We start from the raw sequence: 27,268 nt of genomic DNA on the forward strand, positions 1-27,268 counted from the left end.
GTTAATAATAGTATCCTGCATACTTCAAATTTGCTAGGAGAGTACATTTTAATCATTCTCACTACACACACAAAAACAGTAACTATGTGAGGTGACACATGTGTTAAGTTGATTGTGGCAATCATTTTACAATTTATATGCTTATCAAATCATCATGCTGTATCCTGGAAAGGTAAAATGAAATGGAGTCACTTACGTCAAGGGTTTTGAAATGTATCCTCGAGGATATTAAGGAAATTGCCTGGTGTACGTCCTCATCAGATAAAACCATAAACTTTGAACTGGGACAAACTGCAAATATTCCAAGGACCTTGTCTGAACACCGGCTTCTTGCTGCAGTGAGACTTTGTTTAGTAATAGTTTCAGCAACTAATTATATTCAGGCAAGATTAGTCTTCTGTCACCAAGACCAATCAAAATTTTTTGCAAACAATGGACACAGGTATTCTCTTTCATCTTTTAAAACCCTTGACTCTTGTTCTTTGGAGGAACATAATTTGGGTTGCTACATAAATCTGTGCTCCTGAATTACAATTCTAAGACTTCAAAACCCCCTTTTTCTGTGGGGAGTCCTCTTGGCTCCGAACCTCCCTTCTTGGTTGAGGCCCCTTTTTGCTGTTGGCTTTTACAGCGAAGTAACACTTTCTATCTGGCTTCTGTTTGTATGGTTTCTCGCAGGGCATTAACACACTTCCTTTCTGGGCTTCATCCGGTGTGGTTTCTCACCGCGAGCCCGCCTCTCTGGATTCGGCTCCCAGCAGTTTCTACAGGCGGCTAACGCTCCGGCCTGGAGTCACCCTGAGTGCTCTACGACACTTCCAGTTTCAAAATTGGCTGCCGAAGAACAGTCCCCAGCTGGGACTCCAGCTGGTTTTAAGTTTAAGATTTATGGTTCTTCTTCCTATGAGTCTTTATCATGAGAGACCAATATCACTAAAGATGATTTAAATTTACAGTGGTCACTTTGGGGATCCTTTGAAATTCCAAAATTAATTCATTTGCACACACAATTGGAAAAGGGGTCTCAGACCAAGCAAAATGAGCGACAGCATTTTTAAACTGCTATTTGGAGGACTCCAAGTTGTCAAATGACTCAAGGACAGCTTCCATCCAAGAAGATAAATACAGTTTATCTAAAGCCAACTCTGATCCTTCTCAGAGAGTATTCAACCTGGCAAAACCTTTCTGGAGTTGTTGAACGATTATCACCACCACTTCTCCTCTGCCTTCTTTCCCTCTTCCTCTTCCTGTATTCCCCAGTTTAACCAGGCTTCTGCTCTGCACTAAGCAGTACTTGAATGACTGGAGGGTCCGGGGGCATGTTACAGAACAGGAGCTCCACTACCTGGGATGTGTAGGCGGAGGATGGGGAGAGGAAGGCAGAGGAGGAGCAGTGCTGGCAGTGGTTATTCTGACTTAACACTAATTTGTTCACTTGCTTGTAAGTAAAAGCCATGCTTGGGAAACTTCAGCTTAGATAAGTCCACGTTAAAGGGGAGCCCTTAATAGATAATTCCAAACCTCCAGAGATAATGAAATGCATTCTTTGATATGCAGAAGCTTCTAAAAGACAAAATGACTTGAAAAAAAAACAGTTCTTAAAGGGGCCTTACAGCAAGCAAATAAAAAAAGTCTTCTGTAGAGGACTTTGGCTATCTGAACAGTTGACTTTAACTTAGTTCTTCTTCCAGACACCTAATATGGATCCAAATATTCTTTTGGGTTTCATGTCTGAGACTGGATAAATCTTAAAAACACAAACATAACTATAAGGTCTCTGTGTCTATCTATATGCTAATATGTGTATGTTATAGATATGTGATATTGTTCTATCTCCAGATGGTATCACCAAAATTCTTGTAAAGAGCTTTATTTAATTGGCTTGAAAAAAATTAAGTGCTTATTAGTATTAGCATTAATAAAAATTCTCAAAAAAATTAGAAATTTAATCCAAATGAATTCTAGCTTCCTGTGGCCTAGGAGCATATTTGGTATTGAAACTAATTTCAGGTGTTTGGTTTACTTAAAATACACATGTCTTTAGAGTTATTAGCATTAAATTTGAAACTTTATTCTTCCTGGGCTTAGTAAAAGTCAAACAAGTTCATCTATCTTTGTTTGAAAAATTTTTTCAGTGACAACATTAAGTAAAAAATAACCTGGGTGAAGTCTGACTTTGCTTGATATCTCAAAGTTTTCATAAGTAATTTAAACATAATTGCTAACAAAAATTAAATAAAACAAATGGAAATAAGATACAAGTTTTTAAGTAACCGTTTAAAATAGTTTCTCCAAATATTTTTGGTAACCTGAAGCCTTAAAGCTTTACTAAGTTAAGTGATGCACTGAGTAATTCATTGAAAATCTGTCATTTCCAAAACAATAAATATTAAATGCTAAATATAAGTTTATTTACTTCTGGCATTTTTATTTTTACAAAAAGAAAAAATATTATGGAAAAGAATATATTTAAAAAATTAAAATTTATTTATTAGGTTGATAATATATTACATAATCTTAATTTATGATAGACAATTCACAACTGTCTGCTTCCTGGTTTTCTCTGAAAATCCAAGATTACAAATAGTTAAAAAAAAAAATGAAAGAGCTGAAAATACAAAATAAACCAAAGAGGAAAATGTCAGAACACTTAGAATAATAAGCATAAATTAACACTGCACAAACTGTGTGCATTGGTACAAAGAAAATGCAGACAAAGCAGCAGGTACTCCTTTGGAATATAAGCAATGCAACTCCCTTGAGAGCTTCCTCCCACTGTGGAAGGACCGTTAACTTCTTGTTTTTCAAACTATGGTCATAGACCGTTGTTTAGCATTTATTTGAATGGAGGATATATATTATCTATATGTATCTATGTAGATGGATGGATAATGAGTATATCTTTAATTTTTATCTATAATTTATAATGGATTTATTATAGGTTTATTTATTATCCATATATAAATAAAAAGATTAATTTCTTAAAATGCAAAATAGAATATATGCATGACATGTTCATTTCAGTTACTTTTATGGTTTTATGTATATAGGTATGTGCTGGGCCATAAAATATACTATGTGTGGAATAATACAACATGTTTAAAAGCCATTGCTCTTGTATCACAGTAAATTGAGCAACAAAAGAGTGTGTGCAATCAGCTGAAAAGGCAAATATGAAACAATCATGCTTTTTGTCCTGTATATACACAATAACTCCTTAAGGCCACTCTGATAGGATCATACTTTGTTGCCTTGTCTTTTTAGATCTGAAGCCAGGGAGCAATCTTTATTTAGAAGAACTTCCTCCATTTTTTTACTACTTGCAAGGCTGGGAATTCTGGTGGTGGCCTCCCAGGTGTTTACAGATCTGCCATCAATTTAGAAGTTGTCCATTTTTCAAGTCTTTATTCTGTCTATACAACTTAGAGCAGCCCTCTCTTCAAGAACAATGGCTATTGTAATTTCCAAAAAGTGTCTGGTTTTATTAATTATATAATATATAGTTATATATAATTTAACTATATTACACATGAGTTTATATTCATTTATTTTAATGTATAAACAATTATGTTATTCTCTAAGAATAAAATCTGTGATTATTTTATAATAACTGCTTTACACCATTTCCTTTGTAGATAAACTTTGTAAGTTTTTGAAATTGAGAAAATATTTACAAATAATGTTTAAATTGTCAACAAAAGAAATATTTTTTTAACAGAACTATTAGAAATAATGAGGATGAAAGAAAATGACTATATAAGAAAGGTAAGATGTATTTTTTTGGATAAGAAGTAATGAGGAGTGGAGATGCATATTTGGTAAGAGGGAAAATAAAATCCTAAAATAAAATGAATGTTACAGAATAAAAGAAGTAAAAGATAAGACAAAGCCTAAATAGATACAGAAAGTTGTAAACATTTATAGTGGAAAAGTAATATTGAGAAGGGAATTTTATGTGTAGTCAAGCTAATACTAGAATGGATTTACTTAAGTTAAAAAAGGAGAATTTTCAGCCATAAAAAAAGAAAAGAAATCCTGCCATTTGTAACAACATGTATAAACCTAGTAGGTATTATGCTAAATGAAATAAGCCAGGCAGAGAAAGACAAATACCATATGATTTCAATTATTTGTGGAATCTAAAAAAAAAAAGCAAAATAGAATGAATATAACAGCAGTAGACTCATAGACACTGAGAAGTGACTAGTGGTTACTGTAGGGGAGGGGTTGGAGTGGGAGAGGAGGGTGAGGGGGATAAAAGAGCACAAAAATTCTCAATCATATGTTGGTCCTGGGGATGGTGGTACACTATGGAGAATAGGGCTCATGATTCTATAACATCTTCCTATGTTGACAGATAGTAACTGCACTAGTGGGGGTGAGGATATAATAATATGGGTAATTGTTGAAACACTGTGTTGTGTATTTGAAACCAATGTAAGATTGTATATCAACTATATTTCAATTAAAGAAAACCAGAGATATGACACAGAAACTAAGAACAAATCTCAACACCAAAGGGTTTCAATCTTCTTATGTCTGTTTTATATTTAATGCCCAGGGATTTTACAAGAAAGCAGAAGACTTACACGATTTTTTTAAATTATTAACAATCCAGAGAATGCTAAGAAGACATGATCATCTCTGTCCATTAAAATTTTTAGTTATTTCTTTGTTTTCTAATACTCTGGCCTGTTTAATTACAAAGAGAAAGAAAAACAGTGTGAAGAAGCCTAACTGAAATTTCCAAAAACATTTGTTTTCAAGTTTTAACAGTCTATGACAGATATAATTTATGGACTGAGCCAAAAATAATTCCCAAGTCCTTCTTACTGGTTAGAAATACAGATACATTTATAGCCTCTCCAATAGCTTAACTCTGACTAATGTGATAGAAGAATTTGTGGGATCTTCTAGGAAGGTTTTAGGTTTTCTTGATAACAGAGCTCATTCTACCTACCTTCCTTTTTCCTTTTTCCCTTGATGGAGCAGCAACTTCAAGGAAAGGTCAAGAAGTCACAGAGAGTCCATACCTTATATAGTGACTGACAAGTTTTTCTGTAAAATCCCAGATAATAAATATTTGAAGTTTTGCAGGCTCTGCCACCTTTGTCAAATATTCAAATTGCTGCACTATCATTGAAGTATCCATACACAATACTTGAATGAATGGATATAGCTGTATTTCAATTAAAACTTTATTTACTAAAATAGAGGATGAGCCATATTTAGCCGATGGTATGTAGGGTTTTCCAATCCCTGCTTTATATTATTCAGCAGTTGAACAAATGCCAGTGACTATATAAGTTTAAACTTATTATGGGAGAAAAACAAAGTTCTATTTGTTTAAGTCATAGGAGTTGGGGTTTCTTGTAGATGAACATATTGATGATCCAAAGCCTATAAGAAATATCTCCAGATTTCCCACTAGAGTTCTTATGGAATAAAAGACATGCAAGTGTTGAAATTCAAGCACAGGAAATTAAAAGCAACCTTTTCAAAGAGTTGCATGAAACAAATGATGGCACCCTCAGGCATTTTCCCTTGAAAAATAGCAGTACCACCTCCTAACAATAAGATGGAAAGATATTTTGTCTTTGTCTTCCATCTTTCCCTGTCTCAGATAATCTAAGTAATTCATAAACTAAACAACTGTAATTTTATACCATGGATATGCTTCCTATTATGGTCAGAGTTCTCTTTCCATCTCTGCTTTCTCCCACCCAGAAACATGCAGTCACAAAACTTCTCCATGCAGTGGAAAACTATGACTTCCAAAGCAGTAAGTTAGCAAGAGAGGTGATGTGGGACCTTTGTGGAGGAAGTTTCTTATTTCCTGTTACATTCTGGGGGTGGAGTGCAGTTTCTAAATTTATTGAGCTCTAATCCAAAACATTAACATTACCAACCCTTGAGATAGGCTTTACATTGATAAAGTTAGCAAACATTTTTTTAAGGGTCTAGCAAAAACAATTATTGGTAAGGATAGAGTAACATTGTCACTTTACTTCTAGAAGTATAAATTAACATCATTAAAAATTTTGGTAATATATCAACAATTTGAAGGAGTTTATATGCTTTCATCCATTTATCTGCTTGTAGGAAACTTTCTTAAGAAACAATCACTCTGCAAACAAAGCATTATGTGTAGAGTTCACCGCAACAGTAATTTCAATATTAAACAATTAGAAATAATTTAACAATCAACAACAGTCAAGTGACTAAATTAATATATGCATGAAAAAGAATATTTTGAAACCATTCAAAAACTTTTTCAGTAATAAAGGGAATGCTTGCCGTGTGATGTTAAATGGAAAAAGCAGAAAATAGGCCTACAGTAGGAAGATACTTTGTTTCTGCATTCAGTTATTTGTGCTCCAGTTCTAACTTTTGTTTTTGTTCTCTTGTGATCGCATTCTCAGACCCTTCTGTCTGTATCTATTTCTCTACATATGTTTCATAAATATCCATGTATCTATCTCCATAAGAAAAAGACAAGAAGAAATCATAGCCATGTGTAAGCAGTGTTAGATGTTGGAATTACATGTGGTTTTCATTTCTTTCCTAGAATTTTTGTTCTTTTAATTTCATATAATGAGCAGACTTCAGGAAAATAATTTAAAATTCAGTGGAGATATGACTTAAAAGAGATTCTATATGTATGGCAAAAATGTAGTTTGTTAGCCATTAGCAAATCTCCAATTCACTTGTATGTGTCCTAGAGAGCTAAGCACTTTTATTAGCAGAGAATAAGTTCTTGACTTTATCCTCTTTTACCTTAGACCTTTCCTTCTAATTCAATATCTTTCTTCTCTGTGATTCTAAGGTCAGAGGGAATGAAGTGAGAAAACCTTCCCCTTGATACAACTTCCTCTCCATCATTTTAAAAATATCCCAATATCATCCATAATAAATGTGCTCTTTACAATCACACATACTGAAGTGTTGCTTCACACTCTTGCCCATTATTTTCCCCCAAAATAGGTCCAAGAGTAGGTCCATAGAATAGGATTTGAAACCTAAATATGTTTCAAAGAATAGGATTTAAAAATCCAAGGTCTGCTATCTTTGTAAGTAATTCATTCATGTATTTGCTCATTCCTTCATTAATTAAAAATATTTTTGATAACTACACATTTTGTTTTAAGGCAGTGGAGGGTGATATAAAGATGAAAGATATATGTTCTCCTATCCTAGTGCAGCTTACAATCTAGAACATAGAAAACATGCATGAGAAATAGAATACACAATGAAATACATAGTAGAAAATAAATAATATAATACTGTAAGGCTCTGAACACCACATACAGTTATTAATTCAAAGTGAATCAGAGATCTAAATATAAGAATTAAAACTGCAAGACTCTTTGAAGAAAACATAAGGCAACAGTTTCTTGACTGGAGTCAGCAAAGATTTCTTAGATAAGACACCAAAGGCACAGGAAACAAATAAAAAACAGACAATTTGACCTCAAGAAATTAGGAAATTTATTCATTGAAAGACAACCCACTGAATCAGAGACTAAATCATGTATCTGATAAGGATTAGTATCCAGAATATATAAAGAACTTCTAAAGCTTAACAGCAACAAAAAAAACCCAGGGAACCCAACTAAAGAATGGGCTGAAATAGACATTTCTCCAAGGAAGATAGACATATAGCCAACAAGCATGTGAAAAGATGCTAAGATGCTCAATCACTAATCATCAGGGAGATGCAAATCAAAACTGCACTGAGATACCACCTGACACACATAGTACTTCAGAACACTTAGGTTTGTCAAAATCATAGAGACCGAAAGTAAAATGGTGATGGCCAGGGTCAGGCAGGACAGGGGCATGGATATTGTTGAATGGCTGTGGAATTTCAGTTTTACAACACGAAAGGCTTATGGACCTGGATAGTAACAATGGTTGAATAACATTATGAATTAATTGAATACCACCAAGCTGTACACTTAAAAATGGTTAAGATGGTTAAATTTGATGTTCTATATATTGCATTACAATAAAAAAATAGGAATAAATGCTCTCCAGCCTTCAGAGACAGAACCAAATGAATATATGTTCAAAAACTCTATGATAAAATTAATAAAATAGTCTACACTGGGAAAAAAATGAGAGTTTCACTAATCCAATCTTTAATACAAGATAGGACATTTCAGCACCTTCTCATGAAGTCACCTGAAGTCAGCCCAGAGAGGCATTTACTTACAAAAATGACAAAACAGAGAACAGGGTTTCTGCTCCCTTTGTGTCACACCCCAAAATCTTCAACATGATTTATCTTCTTCCCCCCAAAAATAGCAAAATAAAATATCTAATAAAAATGTGAGCATATACAATAGTCATATTTTTAATCAACAGCCTAATTGTTAGCATCAAATGTATATAAAGTTAGAAGGAGAAACAAAGGGATTACTGACAATATGGACATGCAAATGGAACCCATTAAAACAGCTGATATTGAAATGGCAGTTTCATGTGGTTCATTCTAATAGACATTTGAAGACAAAGAAAGTAGAGTTCTAAGAAAACATGTCTAAGTGAGGAGCTTGACTATAGAGGACTGAATTAGCAGAATCTATTTTTAAAACTCTGTTGATGTGTAACTGGGGCTCCACATTTATATCTGTAGCAAATCAATTTTTGTACTTTCATTTAATGGGAGGGAGCACAGTCTGCTGTATAACTTTAAAATGTATACCTCTTAAATTCCACATACACACACATAATTATTCAAAGATTTTTTAGGCATAGAAATAACCAATGGCTAGTAAAACTAATTTGGCTCTTTTTTGATGAATATGGATGTTTTAGTTCTTTTTATGGTGCAGCATGTCTATCTGATGGACTTGTAATTTCTCTGATAGTATTATAATAACATGATTATTTCTGTGTTATATTGTTATGTGTCCTGGCCTAGCTCTTGAAAAACAAGAATGTAAGGTCTAGTTACAGCTTTTTCATTGGAACATGGCAGACTTTTTTTATGATGGCCATATGCATTTGGGTACAGGGACACGTTTGGGAAATGTTAGTTGGTTTACTCTTCTTGGTATATACAAGTGTTCAATGTATCTAACTGGTTTTGGTGATGGCTTGTGTTGTACTGTGGTCTCACAATTCTTGACCTTTGTAATGTGTGTTAATTTTGGGCTCATTCAGTTGTGTTAGGCAGATGCATTTTATTTCCTAATGCCAAAAAGTGTGCTCTTCTCTAACAACTGTTCCTTCTAGGTACCCTGTCGCCACCTTTCCCTGCCAACAGTTGAGGCATTAAACCTAACCTTTTGTATTTGAAGGAAGGTTTTCCTTATTTTTATTTAGGGGCTGCCTTTGTCTTCCTAATTTTTAAATTAGATGCAGGCAGACCTAGTTAATCTCAATTAATGTGCAAAATCCATTTTAGAACCAAATAGAAATCAGCAGAATAAGTCACGGGAACACATACACAAAAAAGTTGAATAGCTGAATCACTTTTATCACCATACTAAAAGAAATCTTTTCCATCAGAGCACATTTATTGTATGTCCTTCTTATTCTAACCCAAGATTTCTGAATCTCTGCAGTGCTGACACTGTGGACCAGCTGATTCCTGTTTGTGGCAGCTATCCTATGATTATGTGTTGTTTAGCAACATCCTCAGAAGTCAGTAGCATCCCGCACCCCCCAGTCGTGACCATCAAAAATATCTGCAGACATTGCCAAATGCCTCCTGGGGGTCAAAATTGATCCAATTTGATAACTAAGGCTGTGGCTGTTCTGAAACCTTGATTTAGCTTCAGGCAGCCGGGAAAACTAAAGCACAAATTTACATTGCTCGTGTTTAAAAGTCAATTAAATTTGACTGTGACAGCTAGTAAGAGGACCCAAAATGTTACACAGGACTATACTTGGCAACTGGTAAGAGGTGCAAAGGGATCTCAGTGATGCGATGAAGATTGAAAAGTGCCTTTTCTATATGTTAGCATCTAATAAATGCCATAAGCTCAGAAAATGGCCAGTAAAAGGGGTTTATCATTGGGTGCTCGTCAAGTACAAATGTAATTATAATCGTACATAGACATAATCTTCACTAAAACTCTCTACTGAATTTTTAAAAGGTTGATGATTCACAGGTACTGTGATCCTGATAATTCAGTCCCTAAAACTGTCATTTATCATAACCACAAAGTGCTGTGATAGATGTGGGAGGAGATACAAGAATGAACACATTGCCTGTCCTGGTAGATACAGTCACGGCCTCCCTAGTCCCAGATGCAGGCCAAGCCCTTTCTTTACTGTGGAGTCTGTCTCTCAGTGGCCTCCACAGAGGTGACCTCACCAAAGCTGAGGAACAACACATTGTCCATTCCTACTAGATATTTATATCCCAGCTCTGTAGTAAAGATGCAAATTATATGCATATGATGTATATGCTAAATATATACTTAAGTGACAACATAAACAAATTTCCCCCAAAATAAAAGTGAACAGAAGATTACAGCTGTTATGGATTGCAGAATGATGAAATCCAAATTAGAATTAATTTCTACTCTAGTGATGACAAATGGCTTCCCCCTAATGCGGAAGGCATCAAAGGAAATGGGCGTATCCCCAGGTGTCTGATTCTTAGATAAGGAGTCAAGTTTGGTCACTGCTGGTGTGTACCAGGCTCTCACTGGGGTGGTAGACAATCAGGTTATATGACAGGACTTATATGTTGTTGAGCCAAGTCCTGCCAACATATTTTTATGAGCTTTTTGGCAGTCTTTCAATTAACTTTATAACTGCTTAAGCTGCTGAAGTAAGTCTGTGGTTTACTAGCAAGAATCTTGAGCATTTCAAGCATTTGGCTCCCAGAATGGAGCAAAAGAATGCCCTTCTTGCTATTCATGAATCACTTTTTTCCCAACAATTTCCACAAATGGGAGATTGTCCTAAAGCTGTAAGGGCATTCAGATGGTCAGAATGTCGAATGGCTTGAGTCACGTGTCCATCTCAGACTCTCAGGATAGGTTGAGGATGGTTCCATCCAATTCATTAATGTCCCCTGGAAACAGCTGCAATTTATGAATTACTTAATATGCTCCTGTCACTGTACTAAGCACTTTGTTTGGGTTATGCCATTTAATTCTCACAACTATCTTACAAGTAAAGAACTGTAATTACCTACATTTTAGAAATGAGAAAACCAAAGTACAGAGAGGTGTGAATCACTGGAAACAAAATCACAGAGAAGTAGGGTATGAACCTAGGCATTTCTGTTCCAGAGCCTGCATATTTAACCATGAAGTGATGCAGGCAGGCAGCATCAAAGGATCCCTACCACTATCCATGAACATGTTCTAATTTTATTCTCACATTTGGTGATCTACTGAAGCAGATGTTGAATGGAGTGTGGGATATTTCTTAGGGACCAACATCTGTGGTTAGATGTTGGTCACGGAAAGAAACAGAACAGGGTAGGAGAAGTCAAACTCCAATACATTTGACAAAGGCTTGTTCAACTCTGTGAGGATCTGGAGCAAATTTTGCCCCTTAGAGTGTCTGGCATTGTCCCAGTGCAGATGGACAATCATAGCCTCCCCTTAGTCATGACATGGGCTGCTCTGGGAAGGCATGGCTTCAGGCATGGGGGCCCGTAGCAGCTGAGGTTGGCCCTCAAGGAGCTGTCAGCTGGGGGTTGTCTGCTGACCTCAGTTCCTGCAGCCAGACTAGGAGTCTTTTTACGGAGAGAGGGGGTGAAGACACTTCTCTATGTTCACCACACTTATCATTTAGACCTGATTTCAGCCTTAGTCATATATTGGACTCATGTGGGAATCCTTTGAAGACATTCCAGTACCAGGGACCTATCCTGGTGCAATTAAATTCAAACCTCTGAGGTAGAGCATAACATCTCCATTTTCATAGAATCTCAAAGGTGATTCTGATGTGTAACCAGGACTGAGAATCATTGATAGAGAACAAGTCTGAGGGAACAGGTAATTATTTGGAACTTCCAAAAATAAGAGGAAACTAAACTATCTTTGAAAGCCACTTGTGTCATTGAGGAATTCATTTGTGATAAGGCATCTAGGAACACACATCTTGATTAGGTTTTCTATAACCAGTCTTGTATTCACATGTCCCGTCCAGCGGGACTTAGTTATTTGTGGGGACGAGGGGGATCCGACCTGAAAGAAAATGGGGGCGAGAGAAGAGCGAAGGCAAGACAGTATTCTGATCAAGCCTTCAAATTTTATTGTAAGACGGGGGTAGATATACACCAGTGTTCAGGGGCAGAGTGGGCCATAGGATACTTGTAGGCAGGGGATTGGCTGCATAGCAGGGGTGGCGCAGCGAGTTACATTCTGATTGGTATATGATAATGGGGAAGGAGGGGGAGAAGAGTATCTCTTGGCGCGCGCGGGCTTCCTTGTTGGCGCGCGCGGGCTCGTAGCTAATCTCCAAGAAGTGAAGCAGGAACCTCATGAACTGTGGCCATCTTGTTGTCTTTGTGTGGCTCCCAACATCTCCTCTCTTTCTATTTATTTTAGAAAGGTGGGCCTTAATCGAGTGAGGGAATAGAGGCCTGGCTCCTCCAGCAGGGTGACATCCTGCAAATGCTCTCGGTATCTTTTAGGGAGGAGAGGCAGAGCTGAAAGCCAAATTGACCTTAATATATCAAGGCTTTATGTACATATGGATACCAACCTCTATGCAAGCCAGGCGTATTCTCAGGGAGGACCAGAGAGGTTCTAGGAAGAACCCTCCCTTGCGGTACTTTGTCTCGCACTCATCTCGATGCCCATACCCTCATAGTTAGGGGTATGTCTGGTTCTGGCTGACCAGCATATGGGCCACATTAAGTACGGTGCCAGAATCGATGGTACCATGGTTGAGGCGCCTGTAAAGTTGAAAACCGGAGACCGGGAGCATTGGTTGGCTCGGTGTAAGACTCTTCATCACAGGCTGTAAGTCTGTGATAATGAACAGCAACCGCTGGCTTGACGAGCTGGTCAACTTGCTCTCGAATAAAAACTGTCAGTTTTCTTAAGGCCCAAGGGCCAAGAGACACTAAAAGGAAGAATCCTGCCAAGGGTCCAAGGATGGTGGGGATCAGAGTAGTTAACCAAGGGGTGGCAGAGGTCCAGTTTTTATACCAGGCCTCATCCTTTTCTCTTTGTTTTTGCCTGGCTTCTAGGTTTTTCTTAACTTTATCAATGCTATCTTGCACTAACCCTGTTTTGTCTTTATAGAAGCAACATTCTTCTTTAAGAGCAGCGCAGAGACCTCCTTCTTTCAGGAAAAGGAGGTCTAACCCTCGGCGATTTTGGAGCACTACCTCAGAGAGAGAGACAACAGATTCTTTCAGGCTGTCTAAACCCTCTTGCAGATTTTGTATGTCTTTATCAATAGCCTGACTAAGAGCATAATATTGTTGTTTAGAAGTAATTATGGAGGCAATGCCTGTTCCAGCCCCAGCTGCTCCTAATCCTAATAATACAGATAAGGTAATGGCGGTTACTGGCTCACGCTTAGTGCGAGTAGAGCCCGAGTAATATGGAAGGAGGTCTTCGGTGGGATGTATGGAAATCTTGGGCATGAGCATGACTAAAACACAATATTCATTGTTAGATATTAATAAGCGCGGGTTAACGGAGGGCGTTATGCCAAAGGAGCAAGCAAAATAAGTACCGTTGGGCGCGACAAGGAATTCATAGGACAGCGGGGGTGAGAAGGAGCTGTTACAAATGGGTACTAGCTGAGGGGGTAGACGCAAGAGGGGGCTATGTATACAGAGGCCTATTCCCGAAAGCTGCGTCAATGTGAGACCCGGAGAGGTTTCTGAAAAACGGGAGGGGTCTGACCAGCGAGTCTTGCTGGAGTCATTGGTAAGTATGAGGTCTGCTGAGGTGTTTACTAAAACTGCTATCCCTTCGTAAAACGGGGGAACGGGGGAGAAACATAACCAGCACTCGCTATATCCAGTGGAGTTAAGGGATTTTGCAGTCACATTAGCCAGGCCTTTAAGGATTTCGCCTGTGGAGGGTAAAACCGGGGGGAGCAAGGCCTGGAAAACAGTACTAGTAGACAGGGGAGAAGGGTTAGAAGGTCTTGGGTCTCTTGCCTTAGGGGCAATAGGGCCAAGGACAACGTGCTTGTTGGCGTTTGGAATGGATCGAATTAATTTGATTTTAAAAGTGAGCCCAGGGTCCTTTCCTGAAACATAAAGCCTTAGCCCCCATTCATGTCCCCTGAGCCATCCATCAATAGGGGCCCTTTTTCCCTTGTCAGTAAAGGTAATGGAGAGCGGTGTACATCGCCCCCTTGTAGATTGGGTGCTTTGACATTCTGGGGTAACAGTTGAGTTAGGCTTGGGATTCCAAGCCCTACTTACAGTTATATAATCCCAGGTGGAGCTAGGCTTCCAACTAGCATCTCCCGTAGTCTCACACCCCCAGGAGTCACAGAAATAGGAGTCTCTATATCCACATTTATAGTTAAGGGCTCGATCTCTATGAGCTCCCGGGCAGACATAAAATTCTGTTTCTCTGAGGTAGGTTCTCCTAGGGGTGTTGTTACACCCAGGAGAGGTGGTAGATTGTCCCTCAGGGTAGGTCTCAGGGGAGGTGGAAAAAGGAAAGTAAATGTCTGGGGTCCCCCAGGCCGCAGAAGCTCCAGCGGCCAAGTCACAGAGATCAGGGGCAAGAACAGGCCATGGGGGGGTACTTGCTAAGGTGGAAGAACTGAAAACGACGTCTCCTGCTTCATTGGTGACTGTCCAGGTGAAATTGGAAATCTGATGGGTCCAAACGGGGCGAAAGGTCATGACGAGGGTCAATAGTGTACATATCTTCATTTTTGCCTCCTGAAAATAAACAGAAAGGGAAGGCTTCTCAGGGGTTAATATGCCCTGGACTGGAATTATTATTGTTTCTGCCTCTATTTGTGTCTAGGAGTTTAATGAGCCTATCTGGGAGCCATCGGGCATTTTGTGCCTTAGCATCATATATACAAGCATGTCCTTTCCCCCATATGAGCACAGGGTCAGGCCCGTGCCATGTATTGGTCATCGGATCTCTCCACATAGCTTGTGCATAATTATCTGCCGTGGAGGGATGCCAAAGGCGATCAGCAGCGGTTTTACCCGCGGAGTCATAAGTAAGGAAATTGAGAACAAACAGTGCATGATTTAGGAGTGTCTTTGCATTACCTGTTCTCGGATAGAGTACTTCTCCCCCCGACTGAAGTTTGAATAACATGTTTTTAAGGGTTAAGTGGGCTCTTTCAACAATGCCTTGGCCTTGGGGATTATAGGGAATTCCTGTTACGTGCTTAATATCTAACTGCGCACAGAACTGTTTAAAGCTAGAGCTGGCGTATCCAGGCCCATTGTCAGTTTTTAAGATTTTAGGTTGTGGTAGATATGCCAGGCATGAGAGAACATGGGTAATAACATTTTTAGTTGCCTCTCCCGTTTGCAAGGATGCACATAGGAAACCACTACATGTGTCAATAGACACATGGATATATTTTAATTTACTAAAGGGAGGGTAATGAGTGACATCCATTTGCTATATCTTTCCTGGAACTAACCCCCGGGGGTTGATTCCGTTATGAGGCTCTGGGAGGAGAGTTAGACATCCTTGACATTGTCGAACTATTTGGCGGGCCTGTTCTCGGGTGATTGAAAATTTGAGTCTAAGAGTGTGAGCATTGAGATGATGTAGTTCATGAGCCCGTTGGGCTGCAGCCAAGGGTGAGTCTGGCGTGACAGGGGCTACTAATTGAGTCGCCAGATCAACCCTGTCATTGCCTTTGGCAAGCGGCCCTGGAAGGCCAGTGTGAGCGCGTATGTGCTCGATGAAAAAAGGGGCATCGCGGCTTAAAATTAATTTTTGCAATTTTGCGAATAGGGGGGAAGCATTTGTAGAGGGACGTATGTAAGGCACTGTCTCTAATAGGGGAACAGAGGTTGCTACATAGGCACTATCAGTGTAAAGGTTAAAGGGGGCATCTATTAAAAGCTCAAAAACCTTGATTATTGCAGTTAGTTCAACAAGTTGTGCAGAAGAGAGGTCTGTCTGTATTCGAGTAACTTGCCCATTAATACTGAAAGCGGCTATACCGGAGGAGGACCCATCAGAGAACACTATTACAGCCCCAGCAATTGGCGTGGTTTTAGTCCTTTTGGGAAAGACAACCGGGGTCTTTTGAAGGAACTGGACTAATCTGTCTGCAGGGTAATGATTGTCTATTGTCCCCTGGAAGGAGGTGCAGCTAATTGCCCAATCATCATCATGTTGAATAAGCCATTGTAATTGAGATGTATTGTATGGGAGGGTTATAACTTCAGGGTCTCTCCCAAACAACTTGAGAGCTGCCTCTCGGCCTAAACGTAAGAGGGCAGCAACTAATTGAGGATAGGTAGCTAAGACTCTAGGGGGGGAGGCTGGCAAATGAACCTAAAATAGTGGATGGTTCTGCCAAAGGACTCCTGTAGGGGAGAAGGGGGTAGGGAAAATGAGCAGCCACAAACTTAGATGTGGAGAGAAGTAGCTAATGGTCTGTTCAGAAATAGCCCGCTCTACAATGGTTAATGCCCTTTGTGCTTCTGATGAAAGCGAGCGGGGGGAGGAAGGATCAGGGTCTCCACGTAGGACATCAAACAAAGGCTTTAACTCTCCGGTGGTCAGCTTTAAATAAGGCCTGAGCCAGTTGATGTCTCCTAGCAGACGCTGAAAATCATTAAGAGTGTTTAAGGAGCTTCTCTTTAACTGAATTTTTTGAGTGAGGATTTTATTAGAAAATAATTCAAAGCCTAAAAATAGTTGGGGGGGGTGGACCTGGACCTTTTCTGGGGAAATTTGTAGTCCTCGATCTCGGAGGGCAGTGACTAGCTGTTGACTGGCCGCATAGAGCTGTTGCTGGTCAGGACCGGCAAGAAGAATATCGTCCATATAATGGATAATATACAAAGTGGGGAAGAGCAACCTAAAGGGGTCTATAGTCTGGGCTACAAACTTTTGGCAGAGAGTGGGGCTGTTGGCCATTCCTTGTGGGAGAACTCTCCACTGAAACCGGGGAGAAGGCCCTACACAATTGGTAATGGGTATACTAAAGGCAAAACGTTTGCAATCATCAGGATGCAAAGGTATGGAGAAAAAGCAATCTTTTAGATCAATTACTAATTTGACATACCCTTTAGGAATGGCTATTGGAGAGGGAATTCCCGGTTGTAATGCGCCCATAGGGACCATGGTCTTATTAACCGCCCTGAGGTCTTGTAGGAGCCTCCACTTGCCTGATTTCTTTTGGATTACAAAGATTGGGGTGTTCCAAGGGGATGTAGAAGGTTCAATATGTCCAGCAGCCAGCTGTTCCTGCACTAACTCTATGGCTGCATTTAATTTTGTAGTGGTAAGGGGCCATTGATCGATCCAGACAGGAACATCACTTTTCCAAGTAATCTTGTCTGCTTGGAGTGCAGGAGGAGCAACGGCCCTTATGAAAAATGTTTTTCAAACCCTAAACCTGAGCGGTCTATCTTAGGCGTGGCCAGTATCGGGTTGGGATCTCCCTGTTTTAGTTTGCCCAACCCCTGACCAGGGAGGTAACCCTGTGAAAGCATCTGCTGTGTTACAACTTCATTAGGGCTACACATGATGACTTTCATTTGAGAAAGGATATCTCTTCCCCAAAGATTTACTGGCAACCCAGGAACTACGAAGGGTTGAATGAATCCGGTATTTCCTTCTTCGTCTTCCCAGTTTAGTAACTGTGAGCTCTGTAAGGTGTTTCTTGACTGTCCAATTCCTTGTAGATGGGTCAAGGAAGCGTGTAAGGGCCAGCTGGAGGGCCATGAAGCCTGAGATATGACCGTAGAGTCGGCCCCCGAATCTAAAATTCCTTCAAATACTTTTCCTTGGATCTTAAGCTTAAGAGTGGGGCGTTCTTTAGTAATGGCTTGGATCCAATATAAGTCTGAAGAACCTGGGGTAGAGGAGCCTCGCTTCTTATGAATAGCAGGGTGAGATGTACTTAAAGGGAGGGGGAGTGCCTGCGCAAGGCGCTGACCTTTCATAATGCTGACAGGGCACCGGGGAGCACTAGCAAGAATTTTTATTTCTCCAGTATAGTCATTGTCAACTAAGGAAGGGTGGACAATAAGGCCGTTTATTGTGGTGGAAGCTCGCCCTAAAATTAGAAAATAAGTATCTTTGGGAGGTGGGCCATAAATTCCTGTGGAAATAATTGTAACTCCCTCTTCAGGCGTTAATATTGTTGAGGAGGAGGCACAGAGGTCAAGTCCTGCACTCCCGGGTGTGGCCCGATAGAGGGCGGGAGTGCTACAGCTAGGCTGTTCCCCGAGGCCGGCTGAAATGGAATTGGCTGGGGGGCCCGGGGCTGGCCCCTCAGCCCGTTTCCCTGAAAAGGGGGGGTGAAAGGATTTGTGGTACTGTAAAAAGGATTTGTTGGATTGTTACGGCACTCTTTGGCCCAGTGCCGCCCCTTATGGCAGCGAGGGCAAATACCGGGGACTGACCCAACTCTAGGAGGAGGAGCTGTGGTAGGGCATTGGCGAGCGAAATGGCCTGGCTGTCCACATTTAAAGCAGTTACGCATAGGCGGTGCGCCCCTGGGGAAGGAAGGAGGATAAGAAGCCGGGGGAGTCTGAACAGCGGCACCTACAGCTAAAAGGGCTTGGACTTTGGATGTAAAAGGATCGACATCTCTACACATTCTCAGCATTTCATCAAGAGTTTTGTCTCGAGTCTTACCGCGGAGGACGGCTCGACATGCCGAATTGGCGTTTTCATAGGCTAGCTGTTTTACAATCTTATCATTGGCAGCCGCGGAACCAAGGGTCCTTTCGGCGGCCTCTAACAGTCTGCTAACAAATTCGCTATAGTCTTCTTGCGAGCTTTGAGTGATCTTAGTTAGAGGAGTGTTAGCAGTCCCGGAAGCAGGGAGTGATATCCAAGCGCCCAAAGCGGCATCTTTCACTTGAGATAAAAGACCAAGGGGAAGGCGCTGCTGCCTGGTTTCAGAGATATATCTGCCCTGTCCCGTAAGCTTATCAAACGTCCAGGATGCTGTTGGGGAATGAGGGTCTTTTACATTGGCAGCAGCGATGGTCTGACAGCGGTCAGCAAAATCTGCCTTCCAAGTTAGAAACTGACCACGGGTAAGCACAGCCTGGACTATACGCAGCCATTCACCTGGGAGTAAATGTCCTCCTCGAGACAGCGAATCAAGAACAGAAAGGGTAAAAGGGGCATTGGGGCCATAAGCTTTAACGGCCGCGTTCAGCTCTTTTAAGCTTTTGAAATGGATTTTGTGAAATTCTCTAGGGCCATCGGCAGGCTCGGCCGGCTCTGGCTCAGCCTGCTCTTCCTCCTCACTTTCTAATTCCTGAGCAGCAGGGGCGTCTTCACCATTGCTTTCAAGATCGCCCTCTTCCGGGCTACGTGTTGTGGAGGTGGGGCCAGAGCGGGCGGAGGCCCGGGTAAGAACAGGAAAGAGCAGTTTTTTAGGTTTTGTGGCTGTAAGCGGTTTCTTAGAGAGGCTCCTTTGCGAAGATAATGAGGGACGAACTGGTTGGGAGACAACCAATTTTTGGAGATGGCAAGTTATTCTTTGTTCTACTATCTGTGCTATTAGGTCTTCAGTGCTGGTAGGGGGGCTAACAGGACCGGGAGCCGGAGGGGGTAGCGGAGGGGCCGACGGGGGCAAAAAGGCCGAGGCGCAAACATTGGGAGGCCGAATAGGGGGAGTGTAAGAAGGGGGGTTAAGCGACGGGGCGGCAAGGGGCCAATCTGGGTTGTGATACCTGGCCGCCTCGTCTTCTAGTTCGGCCGCGTCTCCCGGATCTAAAGGTTCGCTATTTTGGCTCTTAGTCACGACCGGAAAAACCTTTTGTGTATCGACAAAGTCCGAATCTCGAGGGAGAGGCGGATAAATGCAACATTTGGGAGGGGTATCATGGAGGGCACCGAGCAAAGATGGTGTTAGGCTAGGGGAGGGGGATTTAGCTGATTTTGGAGCAGGGGGATCACTCGAAAGAGACGATTTTGAGGCCGCCCGAGATAGGGGGCGGAGGCAATATTCTGCCACTGACAAGAGTTGACGTTTATCAGGGTCAGTATTTTCAACAATATCTCTGATAAGACTCCAATAGGAAAATACTGAAACAGGAACAGAGTCAGGGCCGTTTTTGATAAGATAATCATTTAAATCTCTACCTACTTTCTGCCATTTTTTAGGATGAATTTCGGGGCCATTAACAATAAACCACGGACAGACTTCATCAACAAAAATAAAAAACTTTACCAAGTCTTTCTTTTTAACTCGAACTCCTCTCTCCCTAAGCGAACTTTTTAGGTCTCTTATGAAGACCGCTTCTTTACTTAATCTAGTTCCCATTTTCTTATAAGGCGGCCGGTACTCACCAGGGACGACGACCTCCGTGAGCGGCGAAAGGCGTCTCCTATTGTTTCATCAAGAAGGGGTCTGGCCAGACGATATCTTGCTCGGGGGTCCGCCTGCGAAGGATCCGCGCCTCTGGCCCCACGTTGGGCGCCACTTGTCCCGTCCAGCGGGACTTAGTTATTTGTGGGGACGAGGGGGATCCGACCTGAAAGAAAATGGGGGCGAGAGAAGAGCGAAGGCAAGACAGTATTCTGATCAAGCCTTCAAATTTTATTGTAAGACGGGGGTAGATATACACCAGTGTTCAGGGGCAGAGTGGGCCATAGGATACTTGTAGGCAGGGGATTGGCTGCATAGCAGGGGTGGCGCAGCGAGTTACATTCTGATTGGTATATGATAATGGGGAAAGAGGGGGAGAAGAGTATCTCTTGGCGCGCGCGGGCTTCCTTGTTGGCGCGCGCGGGCTCGTAGCTAATCTCCAAGAAGTGAAGCAGGAACCTCATGAACTGTGGCCATCTTGTTGTCTTTGTGTGGCTCCCAACATTCACAGATTATAAACAGAAAGAAACACATACACACACAAACACATAACTTTATCTAAGTTGTACTGAAGTATTTCAGAATCCCCCCAAGCCAGCTCATGTGGTGTTGCAATAATATCATTTTTATCTTTTTGGTCTTTAAATAGCTCTTCCAGAAAAACTTAGTTCTCCAGCACCATGGAAGCTCAGATAGATGAATTTCCAATTATCTATTTATAAATGAAATTCTGACTTCACTGTTGGAAAGGTCACACCCAGTGTGATCTCTCAGCCATATGGCTGAGAAAATGAAGTGGTAAGTTTATTCTTCTGAGATATATGTTGATGCCTCAGCTAATTAATCCTTTCCACATTTGTGTCACTGCTATTAGAAGACATGAGGAAGAGAAAAATCTATGGCATTTAGTTAATAATATACCCACATATTCTGAAATGAAGTCAGGTAGATCAACTGGTAATATTAACTAGGAGACATATGAGTAAAATTTTACAATTCTGCTGTTTTCACTTGAACTGGAACACTTTTATAGCAAATATTTGTTGTGTGTATAATTGCAATGGTTATTGTAATAAAAATAAATAAAATGGTTATTTTAATAAAAATAAAAAAATGAATAAAATTAAATAAAAATAAAATTAGTAATAATTACATTTTCCTGGGGTGCCTGGCTCTGCCTTATTTTCTGTTCCTCATGGTCAAGATCACTCTCGTCTGTACTTACAGATTTAAGCCTAACTCAGATTTTGGAACCAATTCTGAGTCAAAAACCAAGGTAACTATGAAGGAGCAGGAGTCGACACATTTCTGGTTTAGAACTGTTGCTGTGATGCCGGTCTTAGTGAACACACGCCTCCTCCTCTGGATCCCGTAACTGTGTCTCTGTCGCCTGCTACCAGGCCTTTAAGAAGCCAAGAGCTTATGTGGATTTGTGGACTGGCTGTGGCTGTCCAACACCTGACTCTTTGTGACCATCAGCCCATCCTCTATATGGGACTAAGACTATTGAATCTTCTCCTTGGCACTGACTTGGCAAATAAATGCTTTTTTTCCCTCATCTTACTGTTTTCTAATAGATGGATATTTAGGGTTTGATTATGTATCTGAAGACCCTGTATATGAGTACTTACCTATGTCCTTCATAATATTTTCTTGCACTCAGACTTTGACCAATTTGGTAGGTATTTTGGAAATGCTACCAGTTTGTACAAGTATTCTGTGCTTTCCAAACCATTAACTTTATCTTAATATAATTCCAGACTTCAGACATAACTCTTTCCTGGCTTGGATTTTACTTAGATATTTTATGTAAGAGTACATCTTAAACCTCAAATTTATTACTTAAAAATATTAATATGAATAGAATGGTTAGCCCAGTTTTTAATATAGGAATGATGGATAATGAACAAAAGAGTTGAAAGAAAGCTCAGGGCCATTATATTCTAAAGTAGAATGTGAGTTGCTAATAGACTGCTGTTGCTACATCATCAAGTATGGAGCAGCCAGCTTTAACTGCCTATAACTAGTAGGTGGTTGGACAGAGAGGTAAAATGTCTAGTATGATCTGCATGGATCAAGCATCATTCCAAATTCTGCATTTATTTTGTTGTTACTAAATAAAAAGAAATTATGTCTGCATTTTTGTTTTTGTGTTTGTATTGGGGTAATGATATGCTTCCTGTCATATAAAAATAGCACACAGTGTTACACACTCTCTTGGAGGGGCCGGGACCCCGACAAAGGTCCTTTTGCCTGGTATTGCTCATGCCGATAGAACGAGACTGAGGTCAGGTCAGCAGAGGGAAGTTTTATTCTTCCATGTAGGGATGGAAAGGTGAGAGCCTTGCTCTAAGGACACCTTCTCTCTGCAAGAGCTGAGCTGGAGACTTTGAAGTGCTCAGGAGAGCAGGGATGGTGATGAGGGTGCAGGTTCTGGCGAGAGGGGGCTGGTGTTCCATGGCTGGTGCACACACAGTCTCCTAGGACCCTGTGTGTGCATGACATACTGCTTATCTATCATCTATCATCTACCTTTCTGTCGTCTATCAGTCATTTACCTATACATCCATATATGTAACTCACTTGTCAAAGGCCACCAGGAGCCAGATGTACTTAGAGCTGTGTTTTTGGTGTTTTTGCGATGAGAGGCCTCACGCCGCAGGGGCCAGTGAAGGGTGGTAGGAGGGGTCGTCACAGGGCTGGAGCCTGTGTTAGGACTTGGCATGTCTAGTGAGTTTTCAGACTGGTACTTTAAGAATGTGGAGGCAATTCTCTGATCTGGTTTCATAGTGAGTTATAGGGATACAAGAGGAACAGAGAGGCTAAAATTCTACTTGGGGAGGAAACAGCAGATGCTGGTGTCAACTAGGAAAGGGCCACATTTGGTCCCGTTGTGGTGTTTTAATCTGTTCGTCCTGTCTCTGCTGTTTTCTTTGTGACCAGAGGTGGCCAGGCAGTGGCCCCGCCTGTCTTGCTCCATGGTGGTCACGCACAAGTCTCTTCTGATGCTGGGCTCCGTGAAATGGCTTACCCTCAGGAGGAGAGCCACGGCCCCTGGGGGTGCCGAGCCAGCTCCCGGCTTTATTTATATTTGTGGTTGTGATTATATTGCCTCAAGTGGGATTACTTTAAATGTTGAGAGGAGTTAGAAAAGAGAAGAGACAATGGGTTACTATGCAAACCATGTGATAATATCAACAATCGCTAACTGACATCTCTGTGTCCTCCATGAACAAAGGTGCCCTGGGTGTCTGAGCGTAGAACGGTGGGAGAAGAGACTTCCCAGATTCGATGCGTTGTAAAAAAGCAAATTCCATTTAAATAGAAATTTACTTTCAAATGTCAAAGATGTCAGGTTCTGGAAATGGTTTTAAGGGCATGCTGTGGACTCTGTTAGGGCATTGGGATGTAGATGACCAGGGATATTCCTACAGAGAACTGCATTTTAGAATAATCACATTTTATAGTTGCCTTAGAATTAAGGCATTTAACATTTCTACATATTTCCTACTTGACCATTTTAGAAAAATAATTATGACATTCAATTAAAATGAATATGCAAAGATATTCCTATGAAGTAAATTTGAAAGCTCAACTTGCTTAATGCTGTCACAGAGCTAGAAGTCATTATTAGTCCCTATCAGCTCATAAATGAGTTCTCTTTGATGGAATTTTACAGCAGTTTCTAGTTATGTGGAAATTCTATCTATTCACAGTAAAAATCTAAAGCTTTATTATAATAATTTGCAGGAAATATACTAGAGCAGAAATTTTGCAGTGTTTTTTCCCCAGATCCAACATAGATGACTAACACTTAAAAGACTAGAATTGTATTAGACACTTCAATTACTAAATGACAAAAATGTTCCAAGAGAGATAATAAAGACCTTATTCATGTTTGACCTATGTTCCAATTTTGTTCATTTTAAAAAATAATTTGTTTGCATGTTATGTTCAATAAATTGAAGATGACTCATATTAATCAAAATGAGCTTACTTTGCATATAATAGGGAATCTGGCCAGAACATTTTTGAGATGCCCAAATCAAGAGCAAATGAAGCTGTGGAATGCCCTGCTTCCATATCAAATCATACAGGAATGCACAAATTTACTGTTTGAAAAGCAGAGATACAGTTAGAGAACGTGGAGTTCCTAGAGACATATGGATAACTGGCTCACGGGCAAGCGAGGAAAAGGTAATGGGAGGGATAATTTAAAAGACCAACAACTATAACTGATTTCACCAGAAATTAGGCCAATTCCAATTTACATAGTGAGGCTGTTACATACCAGTTCTAGTTGGCATCTAAATAGTATTCAAATCTCAATGAGCATTAAAGTAAATTACTAGCCTTCAGTTGTTATGAAAATATAAGGTTTGGCTTTATTATTAATTTTTTTCACTTATAATTTTGTATCTAAATTTGGAGTCATCGTAAATATTTAGAAATATTCCCCCAATTTTAGATCACTATCTTTGAATGAACATTTTGGGCAAGAAAAATGAGACCCAGTGAAGTGACTTGCTCAGTAACACACGGTTAATTATTTGAAATATGACCTAGAACTCAAGCCTCCTGATTTTCTGGACAGTACTACTGCTCTCACATTCCATACATGCCACCCAACTTATAGACAAATGGTGAAATCCATTTAAGGAGCGTAGTGTTTAAATTGGATGAGCATTGCTTTCCCCTTAGGGTAACAGGCTGAGTACTTTTTTACTTCTAATCCACTTTAAGAGTCCATTGAAATAAGCACACACACACAGAAAAATAAGATGCATACAAGAGAAAGTAATAGTAAGCGGGTGCTATCAGGGATGGAATATTTCAACACATTTTTGGAAATTAGAAAGAGCATGGGAGAGTGTAAATGCAGAAAACACATCAGAGGACATCAGAATCCAGAATATTCTATAGGCTACAGTAATAAAGAGGACTTACCTGTGGTTCAAAACATGGAAAAGCCTTAAGAAATAACTGTAGTAGAGGCAGAGGTTTTTAAAAATTTGTGCTGAGAATAAAGGAACTAAAGGAACTGCAGAATTCCCCCTTATCCATGGAGAATACATTCCAAGACCCCCAGTAGATGCCCAAAACTGTGGGTAATACCAAATCTTACATGTACTATGTTTTCTCCTATACATATATACCTATGATGAAGTTTAAATTATAAATTGGGCAGAGTAAGAGATTAACCACAATAAAAAGAAAAATAAAACACTTATACCAATATACTATAATAAAAGTTCTGTGAAAATTTTCTCTCTCTCTCAGAGTCTATCATGGTACTATACCACCTTTCTTGTGATGATGTGAAGTGACAGAATGCCTGCACCAGGAGATGAAGTGAGGGGCAGGATGTAGGCGGTATAACGTAGCATTAGGCTACTGTGCCCTTGCGGTGGTGTGTCAGGGGGGGATCATCTGCTTCCCTGCTGTGGTAACCAAAACCACAGAACGTGAAACCCTGGCTAATGGGCAACTGCTGTAACTGAGGTCCTTTATATAGGTATGGATTCCTGTATACCCCTGAGATTTACAAACAGCTCTTGGTACTTCATCTAAAAAATTGTAAAAGCTACGTTAGAATAACAAAGAGTTGTTATAGATTTTATACTTATAATATGAAAATAAGTATAAAAATTCAAATAGAAGTTATGTAACAGAAGCTAAGCAAATGAGCAAAAAAAAAAAAAAAAAAAAGAGGCCAAAAACAGGTAAGTGAATAGTCACTGCAATAATCAGCTAAAAGGAGTACAGAAAGAGAGTCCAGAGAAATGGTAGATTTCCTTCTGAAGAAGGACACACTCTTCACACCGAATGGGCTCTTGATGCTCTGAGAAGTCTCTTCAGGGTTGGTCAGGGAACAGAACATTGGGCTCATAGACACATAAAACCCTAGTACACTAATAGTTCTTAATAATGTAAACCATCTGTTGGATTTTAGATTATACACCCAACTGAGGACTAAGCACAAAAGTTTAACTACTGTTTCATAGATGCTGGCCGAAGACCCAAAGCTCCCAGGTCAGAGACAAAGGACTTGCTACTTCCAGCACAGCAGGTGGCAGGAGCATCATGTTTGAGTCAGCTGCCCTTTCCTCCCCTGCACCTTGTAGGTGGGTGCAGCAGGATGCTGTGTCCACAGTGGGTTTGCATCCCAGGTGAGGGACGCTTCGTCACAGGGGAGCTTGATGAATTCACATGTTTTATAGCAGGCCTTAAGCAGCCTGCCTCTTGCCCCAGAGGGAGCCTTTACCTCATCCCCCAAGGCTGCTCACTGCAGTGCAGCCCTGGGAAAGGGCACTCGGGCATTGCCTTTGAGGCAGACCCAGGAGAAGTGTAGCCTGAGAAACCCGTGGAAGACTCTCCCAGAAAGGAGCCACAATGCTAATGGAAGTTAAAGAAACAGGAAAGAGAAGCAGAAGCCTTTCAATTAAAGTTCCAAAAGTAATCAACAGAACTGAACAGAAATGGAAATGTAACTCTCAAAGAATGGAAGAAAGAGGGAATCAAATGTAAATACATCCTTGTCTTTCATGATTGCAAGCTAATAAATACGGTCTAAAGTTAACAAATCTTGAAAAAGTAATAAAACCTATTGTTTAGAGAATTGGAAGCAGTTATCAAAAAGAACTAAAAGCAAATATTTAAGAGATTGATTTCAGAGTAAAATTGAAGGTGTGGGAGAGAGTATGATTTTTGTCCTGTTTTTACTTAAATTCTTAATGTGCCTGTGCACTTGTGTGCGCATGTTTGTGTGTTTTCTTGAATATTAGACTTGGTATACTTTTTAAGTAATTATAGGAAATAATACTAG

Source organism: Manis javanica, chromosome 9 (genome assembly GCF_040802235.1).
Source record: "Manis javanica isolate MJ-LG chromosome 9, MJ_LKY, whole genome shotgun sequence".
In the NCBI taxonomy this organism is placed as follows: Eukaryota; Metazoa; Chordata; class Mammalia; order Pholidota; family Manidae; genus Manis; species Manis javanica.